Source organism: Drosophila obscura, unplaced genomic scaffold (genome assembly GCF_018151105.1).
Source record: "Drosophila obscura isolate BZ-5 IFL unplaced genomic scaffold, ASM1815110v1 contig_87, whole genome shotgun sequence".
Taxonomy (NCBI): Eukaryota; Metazoa; Arthropoda; class Insecta; order Diptera; family Drosophilidae; genus Drosophila; species Drosophila obscura.
The window spans coordinates 640147-648045 of NW_024542880.1; the positions used below are offsets into that span (position 1 = coordinate 640147).

Below are 7899 nucleotides of genomic sequence, written 5' to 3' on the forward strand. Positions count from 1 at the left end.
TTTTAATTCATTTGATTTAGGTGAAGATGGTATATAAGAATAATAATTAATTGAGCAGAATAAAATAAATGTAATAGAAAATACAATAAATAAAAGTAATCATCTAGTTGGGGCTTTTTGTGGAATCAAAAAATATTAAAATTGTAATAATTTTAGTTTGACATACTAATGTTATATATTTAACTAATTTTTTTCATTAGAAGTAACTGCTTATTTACTATAAAATGGTTTAAGAGACCAGTACTTGCTTTCAGTCATCTAATGAAGAATTTACTCTGTTCGAAATTCATTTAATGAAATAATTTACAGGAACACTTTCGATTACAATAGGTATAAAACTATGACTTCCTCCAAAAATTTCTGAACATTGTCCATAAAATAAACCAGGTCGGTTGATAAAAAAATTAGTTTGGTTTAATCGACCTGGGGTTCCATCAACCTTTACACCTAAAGCTGGTACTGTTCATGAATGAATTACGTCGGCAGCTGTTACTAAAATTCGAATTTGAGAATTTATTGGTAAAACAATTCGGTTATCTACGTCTAATAATCGAAAACCATCGTTAGATAATTCATTTGTTGGAATTATGTAAGAATCAAATTCAACATTATTAAAGTCTGAATATTCGTAACTTCAGTATCATTGGTGCCCAATACTTTTTAAAGTAATTAATAGCCTTTTTACACTGGGCGCGTCTGCTATCGATATCGGCATAGACGCAATGAAGCAGAAAAGGCGTTTACATTGGAAGACGTGCGTCTTGAATTTGGATTTGGGTGTTTGATGACAAGGAAAGATACACAAATTTTTGAAAATCAACAGAATTAAGCAAGACGTCAGGAAAATGGACGAAAAAGAATTGATTCTCATATTTAAATATTATTTTCAGACATTTCATTGTAGAGTTTGTGGGAGTTCTTCTTCAAATTATGAAAACCACCGAAGTTCGTCTCTAGCAGTGTCTTAATGGCATCAGGGGGTCAGAAAAATTTCATATGATAATAATACAAACAGTTTCAAGTATTTTATTTAATGACTTTATGTATATTTTCACCTTTTTGCACAATCATACATTTTTAGCGCCAAAATCTGATTTTTGATTTTTTTGTTGTTATTAGTGGTGATAGTTGCGCTGATAGGCAGAAAATACCAAAAATGAGCGAAATCAATCGAATATACCGAATAGACGCACATGAATCAGACACTGACGCAACTTTTTGCCACCACTAGGGCCCTATGCTTAACCTATGTAAAAAAAACTGCGTCTTCGCCAAGACGCAGAGAAGCATGACGCAGCCCCAGTGTAAACGGCCTATAAAGGTTCATTAATTTCGTCTAATAAGTATAATAGTCGAAGAGAAGGTATAGCAATAAATAACAAAATAATTGCTGGTAAAATTGTTCAAATTATTTCAATTAATTGTCCGTGTAAAAGAAATCGATTTACGTATCTATTAAAAAATAATATAAATATTAAATATCCTACTAAAACAGTAATTATTACTAAAATTAATAGTGCGTGATCATGAAAAAAAATTAATTGTTCCATTAGAGGAGAGGCTCTATCTCGTAAACCTAAATTAGCTCATGTAGACATTAATTTTCTAATAAAAGTAAAATACTTTATATATGGAGCTTAAATCCATTGCACTAATCTGCCATATTAGAAATTAATTAGTTAATAATGGTAGTTCAGAGTAACTATGTTCAGCAGGTGGTGTATTTTGGTATCACTCAATAGATGAGCATAGTTGTACAGGATAAATTACTTGTTGAGACACTAGACTTTTTCAAATAATGTAAAAAAAGAATAAAATTCCTAGTAATGAAATTGAAGACCCAATTGTTGAAACAACATTTCACGTGGTGTAAGCATCTGGGTAATCTGAATAACGTCGTGGTATTTCTGCTAATCCTAAGAAATGTTGTGGGAAAAATGTTAAATTTACACCAATAACTGTAATAACAAATTGACTTTTTAATAATTTATTATTTATTGTTAAACCTGTAAATAATGGGTATCAATGAATAAAACCTGCTATAATAGCGAATACAGCTCCTATTGATAATACGTAATGGAAATGGGCAACTACATAATATGTGTCGTGAAGAATAATATCAACAGTTGAATTAGCTAAAACTACTCCTGTTAATCCTCCAACGGTGAATAGAAATACAAACCCTAACGCTCATAAAATAGCTGGGGAATATGTAAGTTGAGCTCCATGAAGGGTAGCTAATCAACTAAAAATTTTAATCCCTGTAGGTACAGCAATAATTATAGTAGCAGAAGTAAAGTAAGCTCGGGTATCCACGTCTATTCCTACTGTAAACATTGTTGAAAATTACCATTGTTATCAATGCACGCGTGTATTGACACACATATGAATATTTACATGTATGGGTGAGAGACGTGTCGAAGCAACGTCTTCTTATCTTCTTTTTATTTTTTGTTTTCTTCTTTGGTTTCCATCTGCCTGCGAGCAGAACTTCTCAGCCAGTCACAAATAAACATTGCAAATGAACGAACGCAACGGCTACGTCTTTTCTGTTAAAATATAATTTCCACGGCATTGGTCAAACTCTGTTCAACAGGTTATGGGTCCAGGATCGGATATTTAGATCGGAAAATAAAAGAGATTGTTTTAGTTAGGAACTAAAAACATCGGTGTGACTCAGAAAGAAAACGATAATCAGCTATGAGCGGAATTTATCAAATAGACATATTGGAGGAGGGAAACTATGACTCATGGTCCATTCAAATGCGGTCTGTGCTGGTGCACGCGGAGTTGTGGAGTGTGGCATCTGGTGAAGCATCTGGTGATGTCACAGCATCGGATGTCCCTGAAGGTGCAAGGGCCAAGGATGAGAAGGCACTGGCAATGATCACGCTACGTGTGAAAACTTCACAATTGGGATACATCAAGAACTGCAAAAAGTCGGCTGAGGCATGGAAAAAATTAAAAGATGTCCATCAACCAAGTGGACCAGTACGAAAGGTTCAACTGTACAAGAAATTGCTAAGCAAGCGCATGGACCAGAGGCAAAGCATTTCAAGCTACATAAACGAATTTATTGATATTCTCGATGGCCTTAGTTCGGTAGGAATCGACCTAAATGATGAACTTCGCACAATTGTTTTGTTGTCGAGCCTTCCAGAACATTATGAAAATTTTGTAGTCGCCATAGAGACGCGCGACAGTCTCCCATCTTTTGACGTTCTATGTATAAAACTGAAAGAAGAAGGCGAGAGAAAGGGAAATTCAGAAGAACAAAAGGAATGCGCAACAGCATTTGCTGCAACGCAGAAGCCGGCCGTGCAGAGAGCGCAAAAGAAGAGAAACAAAACAATTATATGTTTCAAGTGTGGTGAGCACGGGTATATGAAGGCTCAGTGTAAGAAAGAGAGCTCAAACGAAGGAAAATCAGCAAGAGGAGAGAACAAGCAGTGCAGCCTATTAAATGCGATGGACACAGATAATTTGAAAAATAGTATGTGGTGTTTGGATAGTGGTGCGACGAGCCATATGTGTTGTGATAAGCAGTTATTCACAAAGTTAGAAAAACACACAGAACTGAATGGCCTGGCTGACTCCGGTTTTCTAAAAGCTGAAGGGAAAGGAGAGGTTCAGCTGAAGACATATCTATGTACGCTGTCGTTAAAAGATGTTCTCTATGTTCCCAAAATGAATGGAAATTTTTTCTCCGTGAGCAGCGCAGTAAAAAATAAATGTTTTGTCACTTTTGGGCAAGAATATGCGAAATTAGTCCAGGACGGTGATTGTATTATAAAGGCAAACAAGGTTGGAAACTTATATATGCTTCAAGGAACACAAAACAGCTGTTCTGTTGCGATTAAGGCTGATGGTGCTTTGTGGCATGAAAGGTATGGCCATTTGAATATCAGCAGTATGAAAGACTTACAAACCAAAGGAATGGTGCGTGGCATTGAAAATATGGTTTTCCCAGCAAGTATGAGTTGTAAAACTTGCATGCTCAGCAAGATTCATGCGCAGCCATTTCCTGTTGCATCCACCAACAGAGCGTAAGACATTTTGGAATTAATTCATGCAGATGTGTCCGGACCATTCGGCACACAATCACTTGCTGGATCGAAGTACTTTCTAAGCTTCATCGATGATAAATCAAGACGTATATTTGTGTACTTTCTACGTACTTTCTACTTTCAATAAGTTTGTCGAGTTTAAAACACTGGTTGAACGGCAAACGGGAAAAAACCTTAAATGTATCCGGAGCGACAATGGCGGTGAATTTTTCAAAAAATCGTTTGATGAATTTTTGAAGAACCATGGGATCGAGAGGCAGCTGACAGTTGCCTACACTCCACAACAAAACGGCGTTGCTGAGAGAGCAAACCGCACCCTGGTAGAGATGTCAAGGTGTATGCTGGTCCAGTCAGGATTAGGCGAATCCTTGTGGGCTGTGGCAGTCAACGCAGCTGTATATGTACGGAATCGATCACCAACAAGTGCGCTGACCAGAATGACGCCTATGGAAGCGAGGACTGGTAAGAAACCTTTTGTTGGTCATCTAAAAGTTGTTGGCTCCATTGCAGTTGCCTTGGACAAGGGTCCAAGGAAGAGTAAGCTTCAACCAAAAGGCAAAGAATATCGCATGATTGGGTATTCGGTAGCAACTAAAGGCTATCGACTGTATGATCCGGTGTCCCATCAGGTGATTGAGAGGCGAGATGTCCTCTTTAATGAGCTCCAAGGCGACAGGGATGCAGTCGTAATCGAGTTTCCTATGAAGGAAGTTACCATGAAGTCGGAAGGTACTGAAGGAAACGCTGATGAGGGTGACAGCGACGATCCTGATGAGAATGACAGCAGCGATGGAGGAAGCAATGTCGACGACAATACCAGTAGCTGCGACTCTAACGCCTACGAGAGCGCAACTAAGAAAGCAGACTCAGATGATACGGTTCCTCGTGTTGGACCTGGCAGACCAAGTGTGATTCGAACAGGCAAACCTGGCCGCCCGAGAAAGAAGTACAACATCCTTGGTTCTCTGGTTGCCAGCAACGTGAAGATTTCATTATCCTATGAGGAGGCATTGAAAAGTACTCAAGCATCACAGTGGTCCGAAGCGATGCAACGTGAATATGAATCAGACATGGCAGTTGGCAGACCTACCAACAGATCATCGGGCAGTTGGATGCAAATGGGTGTATAGCCTGAAACGCGGTAAAGATGGCCAGATTGAGCGGTTCAAAGCACGGTAGGTAGCAAAAGGTTGCTCCCAGCAGTATGGCATAAACTATGCCGAAACATTTTCACCAGTTTGCAGACTGGAGAGCGTGCGATTTATTCTCGCTCTAGCAGCAGAATTGAAATTGTTTGTCAACCAAATGGATGTGTGCACGGCATACCTCAACAGTGACCTGAGTGATACGGTGTACATGAAGCAACCACAAGGGTACATTGAACGATCTCACCCAACTAAGGCGTTGTTGCTTAGAAAGGCAATATATGGATTGAAGCAATCAGGAAGGGAATGGAATGCTAAACTAAATGTCGTCCTTATTAAAGTGGGATTTTTTGCCTGCGATAATGAGCCTTGTCTCTACCAGCAAGTAGGGAAAGGTAACTTATCGTTAATCCTGGTATATGTTGACGATTTACTTATAGCATGCCAATTCAAAGAAGACTTGCTCAGTATTAAATCGGCAATTTCCAATTCGTTCGAATGCGTTGACAAAGGTGTTCCAGAGCTGTTTTTGAGTATGGAGGTGCACCGTGATGGTGAGCTTGGGCCTATCACCATAGGCCATTCGCAATATATCAAGGAACTATTGCAAGCTTACGGCATGGAGAAATGTAGACCAGTGGCTACTCCGTTGGATGCGGGTTTCCAGGTAGATTGTACTGATGGGCAGTGTCAAAGAGTTGATCCTGTCAAGTATCAATCCATGATTGGTGAGCTGATGTGGCTGGCACTCACAACCAGACCAGACATTTTGCATTCAGTTGCAAAGTTGGCTCAGAGAAATCAAGATCCACACGCTGAGCATCTGGCTGGCGTAAAACACGTTCTAAGGTACCTAGGAGCAACGGTCAATTTCAAATTACACTACAAAGAGTGTCATCAGCCTCTGACTGGATATGTGGATGCGGATTGGGGCGGAGACCGAACTGACCGGAAGTCCTATACGGGCTACGTTTATTTTTTAGCAGGTGGTCCAATTTCTTGGTGATCCGAGAAACAACGAAGCGTGGCACTTAGCAGCACGGAAGCAGAATACATGGCACTGTCGGCTGCGTGTAAGGAATCTATATTCTTAGGGCGCTTGATTATCGAAATCGGTTGTGGAGATAAAACTACAGCAACTACCCTCTATGGCGATAATCTGAGCGCGTAGGAGCTGGCTAAGAACCCAGTTCATCACTCAAGGACCAAGCATATTGATATAAGATACCATTTCGTTCGTCAGGTTGTAGAAGAGGGTCAAGTTAACTTAAAGTATGCTAGTACAAACGAAATGATTGCTGATGTCTTGACCAAGAATCTCCCTAAGAGAAAGCCTGTAGAATTTACTAAAATGTTAAGTTTAAATTGAATCAAATGAATTTGTAAGCATGCTCGCATTGAGGAAGGGTGTTGAAAATTACCATTGCTATCAATGCACGCATGTATTGACACACATATGAATATTTACATGTATGGGTGAGAGACGTGTCGAAGCAACGTCTTCTTATCTTCTTTTTATTTTTTGTTTTCTTCTTTGGTTTCCATCTGCCTGCGGGCAGAACTTCTCAGTCAGTCACAAATAAACATTGCAAATGAACGAACGCAACGGCTACTTCTTTTCTGTTAAAATATAATTTCCACGGCATTGGTCAAACTCTGTTCAACAAACATATGATGGGCTCAGACAATGAATCCTAATAATCCAATGGCAAGTATTGCATAAATTATCCATAGTGATCCAAAAGTTTACTTTTTTCCTGATTCTTGACTAATAATATGAGAAATTATTCCAAATCCGGGTAAAATCAAAATATAAACTTCTGGGTGACCAAAAAATCAAAATAAGTGTTGGTATAAAAAAGGGTCTCCTCCTCCAGCTGGGTCAAAAAAAGAAGTATTTAAATTTCGGTCAGTTAATAATATAGTGATTGCTCCGGCTAGTACTGGTAAAAATAATAAAAGTAAAAGAGCTGTGATTACTACTGATCAAACAAATAAAGGTATTCGGTCAAGAGTAATACCAGAAAATCGTATATTAATAACAGTTGTGATAAAATTTACTGCTCCTAAAATAGAAGAAATACCTGCCAAATGAAGAGAAAAAATTGCTAAATCTACTGATGCTACACCATGGGCAATCCCAGATGATAAAGGTGGGTATACTGTTCATCCAGTACCAGCTCCATTTTCAACTATTCTTCTTACTAATAATAAAGAAAGAGCTGGGGGAAGTAGTCAAAATCTTATATTATTTATTCGTGGGAAAGCTATATCGGGGGATCCTAATATTAAAGGACTAATCAATTACCAAACCTTCCAATTATAATAGGTATTACCATAAAAAAAATTTGATAAACGCATGAGCTGTAACAATTACTTTATAAATTTGGTCATCTCCAATTAGAGCTCCTGGGTGTCCTAATTTAGATCGAATTAAAATTCTTAGAGATGTTCCGACTATACCAGCTCAAGCTCCAAAAATAAAATATAATGTTCCAATATCTTTATGATTTGTAGAAAATAATCATTGTCGCGATTAAGTGGCTGAAGTTTAGGCGATAGATTGTAAATTTATTTATAAGAGTTATTCTTCTTAATCAATGGTCTTATAGTCAACTGTTGGAAGCTGCCGAGCTTTTTCGGCAACTCTGACTCCACATTTACAATAATTTACTCCGTTGGTTAAG

The 7899-nt window shown here is 38.2% G+C and overlaps 1 pseudogene; it reads right to left on the reverse strand.

The window, feature by feature from the left end:
• Positions 1-1581: 1581 nt before the first annotated feature.
• Positions 1582-7742, reverse strand: LOC121405266 (annotated as a pseudogene).
• Positions 7743-7899: the final 157 nt, after the last annotated feature.